Source organism: Coregonus lavaretus (genome assembly GCF_964263955.1).
Source record: "Coregonus lavaretus genome assembly, chromosome: 14".
NCBI classification, from domain to species: Eukaryota; Metazoa; Chordata; class Actinopteri; order Salmoniformes; family Salmonidae; genus Coregonus; species Coregonus lavaretus.
In genome coordinates this window covers 26,099,993-26,114,364 of record NC_140001.1, presented here as the reverse complement: position 1 = coordinate 26,114,364, position 14,372 = coordinate 26,099,993, and the positions used below count along the sequence as shown (strand labels likewise).

Here is a 14,372-nt window from a genome sequence, read left to right as displayed (position 1 = left end):
CAAGTTTTGATTCAGGGCTCCAGCACTGCAGGTGGTGGTAAATCACCAATATTAGCTTTATGCTTTATTCAAACTAAGAAGAAGAACATTTACTACTTTAAAATGGAGATGCCCTTCCTGTCACAGACACCATAATGGCACAGATACAAAGATGAGTCCTCTATCTCTGTAAGGACTGTCTATTTTATTGCAAAGTGTGATCGGAGAGGAAGAGGCGAGATGGTTTACTCCGCCCAAAATCTGTCCACATTAAGCAGATAATAAATTATTAATCAAGAGAGATGTTTTTGTATGGGGGGCAATGAGAGTGTCAAATTTAGTCAAGATACAAATTAATTGCTATTTTGATACGTGAGGCTTATTTGATATAATAGACGTTTCGAAATGCTTAGGTTGTTACGAGTGTATTGATATGTGTGATGCACATGACATCCTGGCAACTTTGAGAAAAAACACTTCATATCGGAGTTGTCCCTGTTGAAATTCGAGACGGTCTATACATATTCATGAGGCTAGCATAGCATCTCACTCTCCATTGAATACATGCGGTTGACGTCAACTCCCCTAATAGAATATTCAAAAACGCATTCAAATAACGAGATGTATTTCTCAATCCAAACAGAGGAATAGGAGGGACTTTGACAGCCCACTGTTTTGCTCTGTGGAAAACAAATCCCATTGTTAGGCTGGAGACACAAGCATCTCGTCATTATATCCAGTATCTCTGGTGTGATGATGAGCCCAGAGGGGCACTTGACTATGGCGCCATTTCCTCTTCTCACGTTGTGAAGGACAGTCGGACATTCTCTGATAAAATGTGTAGCATACTTTATGCCCCACACTGAAAACATGTTGTTGAGTGTTTTACATTTTAGTTATTTTGCAGAGCGAAATACAGTAGTAAGTGCATTGATTTTCATATTTGTTCATACTGGTCCCCGGTGGGAATTGAACCCACAACCATGCCATTGAAAGTGCCATGCTCTACCAACTGAGTCACACAGAATTTTTTGCCTTTGCTGCCGTTAATACCAATTTGTAAGTCGCTCTGGATAAGAGCGTCTGCTAAATGACGTAAATGTAAATGTTAATTTATATTAGTTGATTAGGCCTACATGTTGCATTGATTGCAAATGCTGGTTGCAGTGGCGATTTTAGCATGTAAATCTTGTTGGGGCAAAAAAACAAAACAATGTTTTAGATGCATGCCAGCAAAGCCACAACACTAAACAATACATTAATTGTACTATAATGGTGACAAACGGTGCCCACAAACTGTTAAGGCCTACATAAAGCTGTCCCAACAGCAGAGCTTTTCAGCACCATGGAGTGAATCCTTACCACTGCTACACCTGGCTATCATCGGAGCCTTGTCTGGCAGCAAAACAGTTCATTCAGCCTCATTTACTGCCTTTACAAAAAACATAGCTGATTTGGCTGACTTGCTTAAATAAATGTGGTTTCTACTGACAATTGAGATGTACAAACTCTGGCATAAGGGGACGACGAGCAGATAAGAGGCAATCCGTAATTTCGATTAAGACATTAATGAGCGAGCTAGGACGGACGTAGTCAATATAACTATTTGTTCAGCACTTCTGAAATGTACAGCGACAGAATTCAGAACATAGGCCGTTCTTACAGTATTCTCCCTGTACACCAAGTCAGAACCGTAGGATAAATAAAGGGGGCATATAAGCAGACAATGAAAGCTCTTACAATATTCAATGATTACATTTCTCTAAAACAGGCTATAGGCTACATGTGCACCACCAAGTCAGAACAGTAGGCTAAATTATGAGGGGGAAAGGGACCAAATTATTAGGGCGAGGCACATGGGCTACTAACAGCTTACTACACAACATACACTTAGTATTACTTTCTTTGTCACGAATTCCGCCGAGACTGCTCCTCCTCCTTGCTCGGGCAGGCTTCGGCGTTCGTCGTCCCCGGAGTACTAGCTACTACCGCTTGATGTCTCGATGTTTGTTTGGTCTTGTCTTGTTAGTGCACCTGTTTCGTGTTATGTATTGATTAGGTCACCTATAAGTTTCCTTTAGTTTTGTTTGCAGTTGTGTGTGATTGTCCGCCTGTCCGTTGATGTATGGTATTTGTTCTGGTGTTGATAGTGTATTTATGCACTGTATGCGTAATCGCTCGCCTCCAGTGTTTGAGGCCCGTTATTTTGTATTGTCTTGTTCTTCTGTGTCCTGCGCCTGACTTCAACACCGCATCCACATCAGCTTGTGACAGAATCACACACCTATACTATGGAGTCAGCAGGAGCAGCGGCGGCGACCGAGTCGCTGGAGGATTGGGTCAGCTGCCAGGACGCCAGGATCCAGCAACTCGGCTCCGCCATGCAAGAGGTGATGAACACCCTGCGCCGATGGGAAAGGGGAGGTGTGCCCACACCTCCTCTTACCTTACCACCACCATCGGCCAGCCCCACCAGACCAGCTCCGGAGTCCAGTGGGATTCGGCTCTCGCTCCCGAGGGCGTATGATGGCACCGCAGCCGGGTGCCCTCGGGATACGAGAGCGTTTCCGCCCTCATCTCCTGTCTCTCCGGCAAGGCGTTGGAGTGGGCCAACGCCGAATGGAGGGGAATAGACGCCGCCACCGTCAGCTACGCGGAGTTCTCCCGCCGCTTCAGGGCTGTGTTCGATCACCCTCCTGAGGGTAAAGCGGCGGGGGAGCGTCTGTTCCACCTCCGACAGGGGAAGAGGAGCGCACAGGAGTTCGCCCTGGATTTCCGGACTCTAGCGGCGGATGCGGGGTGGAATGAGAGGGCCCTCATCGACCACTATCGGTGTAGCCTACGTGAGGACGTTCGACGAGAGCTGGCCTGCAGGGACACCACTCTATCCTTCGACCAGCTGGTGGACATGTCCATCCGTCTGGATACCCTGCTGGCCACCCGCGGACGTCCCGAGTTGGGGCCGTCCATTCCATCCCCCAGCATCTCAGAGCCTAGCCCTATGGAGCTCGGGGGTGCTGGCGCTAGAGAGAGGAGGAGAGCGAGCCCGAGGGGGGCCGTCCCCTGCACCAACTGTGGCCGTGGAGGACACACTGCGGCTAGGTGCTGGGGAGGGTCTCCAGGGAGTCGGGGCAACAGGTCACGCACTGGGGAGTCATTCCAGGTGAGTAGGCGCCCCACTCACCCAGAGCTCTCTGTTGTTCACTTGTGTATACCTGTGGTATTTCCTCAGGTTGCATCTCATTCCCAGCATAAGGCGCTAGTCGATTCAGGCGCAGCTGGGAATTTTATTGATCGGAAATGTTGTATTAAGTTAGGGATTCCCCTCCTGCCCGTTGATGCACCCTTCCCTGTCCATGCCCTAGATAGCCGCCCGTTGGGATCTGGGTTGATTAGGGAGGTCACAGCGCCACTAAAGATGAAGACGCAGGGGGGTCATGAGGAGATCATTCAGTTGTACCTGATCGACTCTCCTGCGTATCCCGTGGTGCTGGGGCTTCCTTGGTTAATCACCCATGACCCCACCATTTCGTGGCAACAGAGGGCTCTCAAGGAGTGGTCTGACCAGTGTGTTGGGCGATGTCTAGGTGTTTCCGTTGGGGCGACCACGGTGGAGAGTCCGAACCAAATGCCCGCAATGCACATTCCCCCTGAGTATGAGGATTTGGCACTCGTGTTCAGCAAGACTAGGGCGACGCGATTGCCACCTCATAGACAGGGAGATTGTGCGATAAACCTCCAGACAGGTGCGGCACTCCCGCGGAGCCATGTGTATCCTCTGTTTCAAGAGGAGACGGCGGCTATGGAGACATACATAGCCGAATCCCTGAGACAAGGATACATACGGTCCTCCACTTCCCCTGTGTCCTCGAGTTTCTTTTTTGTGAAGAAGAAGGATGGAGGGTTGCGCCCGTGTATTGATTATCGTAGTCTCAATCAGATCACGGTTAAATACAGTTGCCCTCTTCCTCTGATTGCGAGTATGACTGAATCATTACGCGGAGCGCGTTTCTTCACAAAACTGGATCTCAGGAGCGCCTATAACTTGGTGCGCATTAGGGAGGGAGATGAATGGAAGACGGCATTTAGTACCACCTCAGGTCATTATGAGTATCTCGTCATGCCATACAGGTTAATGAATGCTCCTTCAGTCTTCCAATAATTTGTGGACGAGATCTTCCGGGACCTGCATGGGCAGGGTGTGGTAGTGTACATTGACGACATCCTAGTGTACTCTTCTACACGAGCCGAGCATGTAGCCCTGGTGCGCTGAGTGTTGGGTAGGCTGTTGGAGCATGACTTGTATGTCAAGGCAGAGAAATGTCTGTTTTTCCAGGAGTCCATCTCCTTCTTGGGTCATCGGTTGTCCGCGTCAGGGGTGAAGATGGAGATTGACCGTGTGTCAGCCGTGCGTAACTGGCAAACCCCAACCACTGTTAAAGAGGTAAAGCAGTTTTTGGGGTTTGCCAATTACTACCGGAGGTTTATCCGGGGTTTTGGACAGGTAGCAGCTCCCATTACTTCCCTGCTGAAGGGGGGCCCGGTGCGTTTGCAGTGGTCGGCTGAAGCGGACAGGGCGTTTGGTAAACTGAAGGACCTGTTCACTTCGGCTCCGGTGCTGGCGCACCCGGACCCCGCTTTAGCGTTCCAGGTAGAGGTGGACGCGTCAGAGGCCGGGATTGGGGCAGTACTGTCGCAACGCTCAGGCACGCCTCCTAAGCTCCGTCCCTGCGCTTTTTATTCTAAAAAGCTCAGCCCGGCGGAACGTAATTATGACGTAGGGGACAGGGAGCTGTTAGCCGTGGTTCAAGCTCTAAAGGTGTGGAGGCATTGGCTTGAGGGGGCTCAACACCCTTTTCTCATTCTGACTGATCACCGTAACCTGGAGTACATCTGGGCAGCTAGGAGATTGAACCCTCGTCAGGCTAGGTGGAACATGTTTCTGACCCGGTTCGTGTTTAAGATAACCTACATCCCAGGGTCCCAGAACGGTAAGGCAGACGCCCTGTCCAGGCGGTATGACACAGAGGAGAGGTCCATTGAGCCCACTCCCATACTGCCGGAGTCTTGTCTGGTGGCACCGGTGGTATGGGATGTCGATACGGAAATTGAGCGGGCGTTACGCACCGACCCTACTACCCCAGAGTGTCCAGTGGGTCGGACGTACGTGCCGCTCGAGGTCCGTGATCGTCTCATTTATTGGGCTCATACGTCACCCTCCTCTGGACATCCAGGTATTGGCCGGACAGTGCACTGCCTTAGTGTTAAGTACTGGTGGCCAACATTGGCTAGGGACGTGAGGGTTTATGTCTCCTCCTGCTCGGTGTGCGCTCAGTGTAAGGCGCCTAGACACCTGCCCAGGGGGAAGTTACAACCCCTGCCCGTTCCACAACGGCCGTGGTCTCACCTCTCGGTGGACTTTGTTACGGACCTTCCCCCCTCTCAGGGGAATACCACTATTCTGGTCGTTGTGGATCGGTTCTCTAAGGCCTGTCGTCTCTTCCCAATGCCGGGTCTCCCTACTGCCCTACAGACTGCTGAGGCTTTGTTTACCCACGTCTTCCGGCACTACGGGGTTCCCGAGGATATAGTGTCTGATCGGGGTCCCCAATTCACCTCTAGAGTCTGGAGGGCGTTAATGGAACGCTTTGGGGTCTCGGTTAGCCTTACCTCGGGGTTCCACCCTGAGAGTAATGGGCAGGTGGAGAGAGTGAACCAGGATGTGGGTAGGTTTCTGAGATCATATTGCCAGGGCCGGCAGGAGGAGTGGTCGGGGTATATCCCCTGGGCAGAGATGGCTCAGAACTCTCTTCGCCACTCCTCTACTAACCTGACCCCTTTCCAGTGTGTGTTAGGGTATCAGCCGGTTCTGGCACCATGGCATCAGAGCCAGATCGAGGCTCCTGCGGTGGATGAGTGATTTCGGCGCTCGGAGGAGACGTGGAATGCTGCACACGTCCATCTGCAGCGGGCCATCCGTCGGCAGAAGGCGAGCGCCGATCTCCACCGCAGTGAGAATCCAGTATACGCACCTGGAGATCGAGTCTGGCTCTCGACTCGAAACCTGCCCCTTCGCCTGCCCTGCCGGAAGCTGGGTCGGCGGTTTGTGGGGCCATTTAAAGTCCTGAGGAGATTGAACGAGGTTTGCTACAAGTTACAACTGCCTAATGATTATCACATTAACTCCTCGTTCCATGTGTCTCTCCTCAGGCCGGTGGTAGCTGGTCCACTCCAGGACATTGAGATAAGAGAGACTCCTCCGCCCCCACTGGACATCGAGGGGGCTCCGGCGTACTCGGTCCGGTCCATCGTGGATTCGAGACGTCGGATGGGGGGTCTACAACATCTCGTGGAGTGGGAGGGGTACGGCCCGGAGGAACGGTGCTGGGTGCCTAGGAGGGACATTTTAGATCCATCCCTCCTGACTGAGTTCCACCGTAGTCATCCCACGCGCCCTGCTCCGCGTCCTCCTGGCCGTCCCCGAGCCCGGGGTCAGCGCACGGCTGGAGCCGCGCGTCAAGGGGGGGGTACTGTCACGAATTCCGCCGAGACTGCTCCTCCTCCTTGCTCGGGCAGGCTTCGGCGTTCGTCGTCCCCGGAGTACTAGCTACTACCGCTTGATGTGTCGATGTTTTTTTGGTCTTGTCTTGTTAGTGCACCTGTTTCGTGTTATGTATTGATTAGGTCACCTATAAGTTTCCTTTAGTTTTGTTTGCAGTTGTGTGTGATTGTCCGCCTGTCCGTTGATGTATGGTATTTGTTCTCGTGTTGATAGTGTATTTACGCACTGTATGCGTAATCGCTCGCCTCCAGTGTTTGAGGCCCGTTATTTTGTATTGTCTTGTTGACTAGTAAAGTCGTTTTGACTGAGCTTCTGTGTCCTGCGCCTGACTCCAACACCGCATCCACATCAGCTTGTGACATTCTTAGCTACAGTATACATCTCTCCCTGGCATATCACATAATTTATGCAGCAGCATACAATACATTTTTGGACTCACCTTGAACAGGAAGGTGGTGCAGGACTTCGTCATCAAAGTCCTGCAATCCCTGGATTTCAAGAAAACTGGGAACTCGGAAATACAAGGTCAAATCATGACGTCAGTGATCTTCAGGTCGGAGCTCTAGAAAAAGGCCAAAGTTCCCGACCTGGAATTCCGAGTTGCCAGTTCCCAGTTGTCTTGAACTCACTGAAGTCTGAGATTTCCCAGTTCCGAGTTTCCAGTTGTTTTGAACGCTGCAGAAGTCATGCTGGATTGACAGCATGGCCAATTTATTCAACCTTTTATGGCCCATGATGTTGAATGTTTATCCTTTTAAGCTTGGAAAATAGCCCCTTAAACCCAGTCTTGGACCACACACCCACTCCACTGAATAGCAGGCTAGTGATTGCTTTGCAACTCTTGCCACTGATTCATTCCAAACCACTAATTGTTGAATTTGCGATTTCCAACTTGCTGTGTAATGTTTAGGGTAGTAGGGGGTAACCAGCACCCTGGGGTAACTGTCCCCCCCCTTTAATTCACATTAAGACCACAAGATGTCACCAAATTATTTTCCCAACACCTTCCCTGGCTGCACTGCTCTAGCTCAACAAAATATGTCCTCTGTGTCATCACAACTTTTGGAGATATTTCAACAAAACGATTTTGTGGTAAATAGATTTTTTATAATTTTGAAAAAGTTGTAGATATATTCCAATGAAGTTAGATCTATAATTGTTTTTTTTACATATACATGTAGGAGAGCCTTAAGATAAATAATCCACTTGTTTAGAGATAAACATTTTGATAATTTTTGAGTAAAAGAGTAATATGTTGGATGAGTGTGTTGAAGGCAACTCAACCCCCCTTACTAGGGGGTAACTGGCCGCTAGGGGCTAGTTACCCCTTTATGGTTATGATTTTTTTCCTATCTGTCATTCAGACAATGACTAGCCTAGTTAGCGCTAGTTTATGCTAACTTGCTAGATAGCAAATTCACTAACAGAAAATGCTAGCCAGCTAGCTAGTTAGCATAAGTTGCTAAGAGTGCTAGCTAGCAACCTTACTACCAGATCGTCTGACGTAAAATACATTAAAAAGATAACGTAACTTCATTGCAGTTGTAAATGTTTCCACTAGTGACTGATAGCTTTACAGTTAATATTACTTTATAGCCTTTTAGCTATTTTACACAGCATTTTATGTCATATTGCTAGATAGCTAGCTATGTTTTTAAGAGAGAGCTTTTCAATTGGCATCTCTCCCACTGTTTTCAGTCACAGGTGGGGACTGGATTAGGTGTGAGAATTTTACTGTGGATAGCTTTATTCGTGACCTATGTACAAATTAGAATCGTGTAATAGCAGAGCATAAGAGAGTTGCCACATCAATGTTTCACTGAATTAATTAGTTAAGTTTGTCACGTCTCCTCCCGTTGCTCCCCACCGGCACTCTGATTCACCGGTCTACTGAGCCACCGGTCTGAGCACACCACCTCGGCAACACCGGAATGGAATCCCAACACACCCTAATCACCTCCAGTGCACCTGCACCTCATCATCTCATCACCACCCCTATATAGCCCTGGACCGATCAGTGTTGTGTTGTGTGTGATTGTTAGTGTCTTGTTGTGTACTCACTCTTTGTTGTTCTCTTGCTCAGTGCTAAGTAAACCTTTACATTGTTGATTCAGTCATCTGAGCTATGGAAGCAGCCCTGCCTCCGAGTCCTCACCCATGGAGGTGGGCTGCACCCCCTACACCACCACAGATCTCCTGGCGGCTCCCTATCTAGGCGGTATGACTCCCATCGCCGCTCCGTCATCACCTGTCACCAAACCATTGTTTTTAGTTCCCCAAATGGTAAATGATTCTTCCATCTCTTTGCTTTCCATGGCAATGATAGATTCCGGATCAGCGGGGAACCTTATAGATAGGGGGTTGGTCTCTGAATGGGGGTTGCCCACCGTGCCACTGCCTTCTCCGCTACACGTCACCTCGCTGGACAATAAACCACTTGGATCAGGCACGTCACTCTCCCCATCACCATCACCATTCCCACACTACCGGAGCACCACGAGGAGCGCATGGAGCGCATGAACCAGTGGACAGGTGGAGCGCATGAACCAGGAGCTGGGGAGGTTTCTTCGTTGCTACTGACAGGACCGGCAGGGTGAGTGGGCGAGGTTTCTACCCTGGGCAGAATATGCCCAGAACTCCCTCCTTCACTCCTCCACGGGGCTCACTCCCTTCCAGTGCGTCCTGGGGTACCAGCCGGCCCTGGCCCCTTGGACACCCAGCCAGACCAATGCGCCCGCTGTCGACGAGTGGTTCCGCAGGGCCGGACAGGTCTGGGACGCCGCCCATGTCAATCTCCAGAGGGCCATTCGTCGACAGCCAACGCAGTGAGGCCCCCGTATTCCAGCCTGGTGATCGTGTCTGGCTGTCCACAAAAAACCTCCCTCTCCGCCAGCCCTGCAAGAAACTGAGCCCCCGGTTTGTGGGGCCGTTTAAGGTCCTCCGGCGGATAAATGAGGTATCGTACCGGCTGCTCCTTCCCCCTCACTACCATGTCTCACCCACTTTTCATGTGTCTCTCCTCAGGCCGGTGGTTCCTGGTCCTCTGGTGGATGCTGTCCCCCGGGGGACGCCCCCTCCGCCCCTGGACATTGACGTGAGTCCGGCGTATGCGGTGAGGGACCTGCTGGACTCCAGGTTCCGTGGGGTACGGCTCCGTTACCTGGTGGACTGGAAGGGGTATGGTCCTGAGGAGAGGAGCTGTGTTCCGGCTGGGGACGTTCTGGTCCCCAACTTAATTCGGGACTTCCACCGTCGCCGCCCTGACTGGCCCGCTCCTCGTCCTCGGGGTCGCCTTCCATGTTGGTGACGTCCTGCAGCGGGAGCCGCGCGTCCGGGTGGGGGGTACTGTCACGTCTCCTCCCGTTGCTCCCCTCCGGCGCTCTGATTCACCGGTCTACTGAGCCACCGGTCTCAGCACACCACCTCGGCAACACCGGAATGGAAACCCAACGCACCCTAATCACCTCCAGCGCACCTGCACCTCATAATCTCTTCACCACCCCTATATTGCCCTGGACTGTTCAGTGTTGTGTTGTGTGTGATTGTTAGTGTCATGTCGTGTACTCGCTCTTTATTGTTCTCTTGCTCAGTGTTAAGTAAACCTTTACATTGTTGATTCCTGCATCTGCGTCCTGCCTCTTCGTATCCTCAGTACTCATCACACAGTTATTGTTATTAAATGTTATATTCCAATGTTATTAGTTATATTCCAATGAATATTTTAAAAATAACTATTGAAAACCTTTTGCTCCTGAATGTCATTTTAAAGACATCTGGTATTTAAAATCTTGTTATTCCGGTACTTAAAAACAACATTTCATAAAATAACTAAAAAAGTGTAAACTGTAGTCATTTATTTCCCCTTATAGTTTATTCGCCTGAGCATGACCTTCATCCACCTACCATTTTTTTTCTCCAAACATTGCTTTTTTGTGTCAGCAATTGTTCTTAGGGGGGGCTAGTTACACCCTAATACCCTATGGCCGATGAGCAATGATATTTCTCTTCATAATGTCTCTTCAAATGACAAGGATTGAAAGGATTTGCCAGTAGATTGTCAACTTGATTCATGATGATGACAGAACACTGAGCCAATCATGTGGCGCAACTAGAGAACATTACCAACACCCACATGTTTTCCGCTGGCTGCCCCACCACCACAGAAAGCACTGAGCTAGGCTGAAACACCTGCATTTTGGAGCTGCCTTACTCAAGAAAGCAAAAAAGAGACCATGTTTGTATGTGGCTTTATTAACTCAAATATACTTTTTTTACATGGCTTGGAAACTGATATGTGACACGTATTAATACCAAAATAACATGCAAAACAGGCACAAAAAAAAAAGAAAAAAAAAAGTTGTTTTTATTTTTTGGGGCTTAACAGGTGGGGCTCAAAACCGGCTCTGCCCCACATGCCCTGAATGACGGGTCGCCACTGGCTGTTTGTAAAATGCAAATGCTTGGAAAGGGATTGCCTGGGAACAGTGTTTGATATATGCAGGTCTATACCTATGAACATTGGATACAAGTGTTCTTGGGGATGCTGTGAAATTGTCTGTACACCCTGGTTATTTTAATAAACATCTTTATTTTGAATTCAAGCTTCAGTTTTGGATTTATTCATTTTTTTTTGACTGTGTACCGGTCTCCATCTCTTCCAGTATTCTTATTTTGACTCCTACGCACCTGGAACAGACACTATTCAGTAGAAAGGACCTTAAAGGAGCGCAGACGGCCTCTTATCATTTAGTGTTTGATTCTGGAAATATAATAGGTCATTTAGCAGATGCTCTTATCCAGAGCGACTTACAGGACCAATTAGGGTTAAGTGCCTTGCTCAAGGGCACATCGACAGATTTTTCACCTAGTGGGCTCGGGGATTAGAACCTGCGACCTTTCGGTTACTGGCACAACGCTCTTAACCACTAAGCTACCTGCCGCCCAGTCCTCTACAAGCTGGAATGTTGAATAAAATTACATTTGAACTTACTCTACCGGTTGTCTGCTTGGTTGGTCCTTTTTCGGGTAGGAATTTGAGACAATAATCCACAGGAATGTATAACAATTACACCAGCCCATCCTGTAGGCATAGGCATATGTAGGCCCATTGTCTGTAGTTGTGTCCCTATCATTAATCAGTTTAATTTTGTAATGCAATTTCTAGTCTGCAGATGGCGCACTAAGACACACGTGCAAGGCCCTACGGCCATACTGTAACATCTCAATTATCACCCACCCTCCCTGTCTCCCGACACGCCCCTGCCATTATTTTGATAACAGCACGTGGCACTGTGAGCTCATCCCTCAGTGCGGGTGTCCACAGGTGGTTTCATATCGCTTCTTTATCCAATAGTCCCCAGCAATAGAAGTGCAGTTCAGAAGCCTATTTTTCAGACTCAGGTGGCCAGAGGATTTGATCTGATAACAAGCAGCACGAATCGCTCTTAGAGGCATATGAGATTTCTGTGGGCTTTTTGGGAGCAGAAAGAAGGAAACATTAACTTCATTCTGCTGTATTTTTGGAAGCGACTCGCGCGCAAGGGGTGTAGTGTTTCTGGTCCTGCGCTCTTTTCGGGTATTTTGGTGCTGTCGCCTAGTTTTTGACTTGTGATATTCTTTAGGAGAGCACCGGTGTTGGATCTGCAGGTGTACCAACACAATTCGACTATCACTGATTATTGATCAACTGCATTGATTTAGGTAAGTGCTATAGGCTTCTTTCTGTGTGTCTCCCATTGACCTGTCAATTCACGCTAATAATAGGCATCAGTAATTTCATTCAATTAGGTGGCAATTCACATTATTTACTCATAAGTTAAAATAATGTATTCGAATTTCTGCAATTTCTAAAGGCCTATAGCTATGAACATTGGGATACAGGGGTTCTTGGTGATGCTGTCAAATTGTCTGGACACCCTGGTTGATGTAATTATTCTCTTTATTGCTGCTCTTAAGTTTCCCCTAGCCATCTGAACAGGAATAATTTTGTTTTGGGTATCTTGGATTTATACCCAAACTCATAACAGCCTTGACTCTAACTGTCTTAGACACCCATCAGTTGGTTTGACAGTTTGGCAGGAGGAATAGTTCCCATCAACATAATTTAGATTTCATTATGGCATGGAAACACATTAGGTATGGTAATGTGGGTGAAACTGTGGATGCAGTGATGCAGTATGATCATGATGGATGTTTGGTACAGTATGTGTTCACTGTAGCATAATGTACTTCCATGTTGACATGATTACGAATGTAAATTAACTTTAACTTAACATCCCACGCTTCACACAGTCAGCATCCTTTACCTCTCTACAGGCATCTCTGAGAACAAAAAGCTTGGCTGCTCAAAACATTCACATGAAACATAGTCTATATGATTTGTGGATTGCCAGGCCAGGTGAAATTCCAGACCAACAGGTCTGTGTTTATGTTACATTAGCATAATTGTTAAAACTGGCAAGCTGTGATTTGTGACTGTTCACTCCTCCCTTTTAAAGTGGGGTTTTCACTGGTGAAGCCTCCTGAAAGCCATTGTGGGGTCATTCCACTAATTAGGTGCCCAAAAAGTTACATATTGCAGCTTTAAGTGACAAATAAAGTAACAGGGTTGATCATAACAGTGTTGAAGACTTCATGTTAAATAATCCATAAGTCCCCTTGTAACTGGGGGAATGGAAGCTTGTTATGTGCAACAGGGAGGGGCAATTGAATGCAACCTTCACAAAGAAATTACATTGTTAAACATTTTCTAGCCTGTCTATCTATGGGTAACAGGGTTGACTTGTTATGCTCGACCCGCTCAGTTTTCCACCACAAAACACCAGGACATTGACAAAAAGAGTAGAACCAGCTCATTTGCTTTTACACTATGATTTGACTATTATCAAATAAAATAAAATCATATTTTATTTTCCACATGCGCCGAATACCACAGGTGTAGACCTTACAGTGAAATGCTTACTTACAAGCCCTTAACCAACAATGCAGTTTTAAGAAAATAAAAAAAGTGTTAAGTAGAAAATAGCAAATAATTAAAGTGCAGCAGTAAAATAAAATAACAGTATGGAGGCTATATAAAGGGGGTACCGGTTAGTTGAGGTAATTGAGGTAATATATACGTGTGGGTAGAGTTAAAGTGACTATGCATAGATAATAAACAGAGTAGCAGCAGCGTAAAAGAGGGGGTGAGGTGGGGTGGGGACAATGCAAATAGTCCGGGTAGCCATGATTAGCTGTTCAGGGGTCTTATGGCTTGGGGGTAGAAGCTGTTAAGAAGCCTTTTGGACCTAGACTTGGCGCTTCGGTACCGCTTGCCATGCGGTAGCAGAGAGAACAGTCTATGACTAGGGTGGCTGGAGTCTTTGACAATTTTTAGGGCCTTCCTCTGACACCGCTTGGTATAGAGGTCCTGGATGGCAGGAAGCTGGGCCATACGCACTACCCTCTGTAGTACCTTGCGGTCGGAGGCCGAGCAGTTGCCATATCAGGCGGTGATGCAACCAGTCAGGATGCTCTCGATGGTGCAGCTGTAGTGCCCTGTCTTGGTGTGTTTGAACCATGATAGTTTGTTGGTGATGTGGACATCAATGAACTTGAAGCTCTCAACTTGTTCCACTACAGCCCCGTCGATGAGAATGGGGGCGTGCTCAGTCCTCTTTCTTTTTTTTCCTGTAGTCCACAATCATCTCTTTTGTCTTGATCACGTTGAGGGAGAGGTTGTTTTGCAATGTTTCTTTTGCATAATAAAATAAAAGGAATAGTTTCACCATATTAATATTATTAAAATGAGAGTTCAGTTCAACAAGGTTGACCTTAAAGGGACATTTCACAA

The 14,372-nt window shown here is 48.0% G+C and overlaps 1 protein-coding gene across 1 annotated transcript in view; it reads left to right on the top strand.

Moving 5' to 3' along the window:
* Positions 1–11,842: 11,842 nt before the first annotated feature.
* The window catches only part of LOC311141547 (PDZ and LIM domain protein 2-like), a 62,198-nt gene continuing 59,668 nt past the window's right edge, over positions 11,843–14,372 (top strand). The window contains exon 1 of the mRNA XM_084176907.1: positions 11,843–12,241. The gene's annotated coding sequence lies outside the window, so the exon portion shown is untranslated. The remainder of the gene's footprint in view (positions 12,242–14,372) is intronic.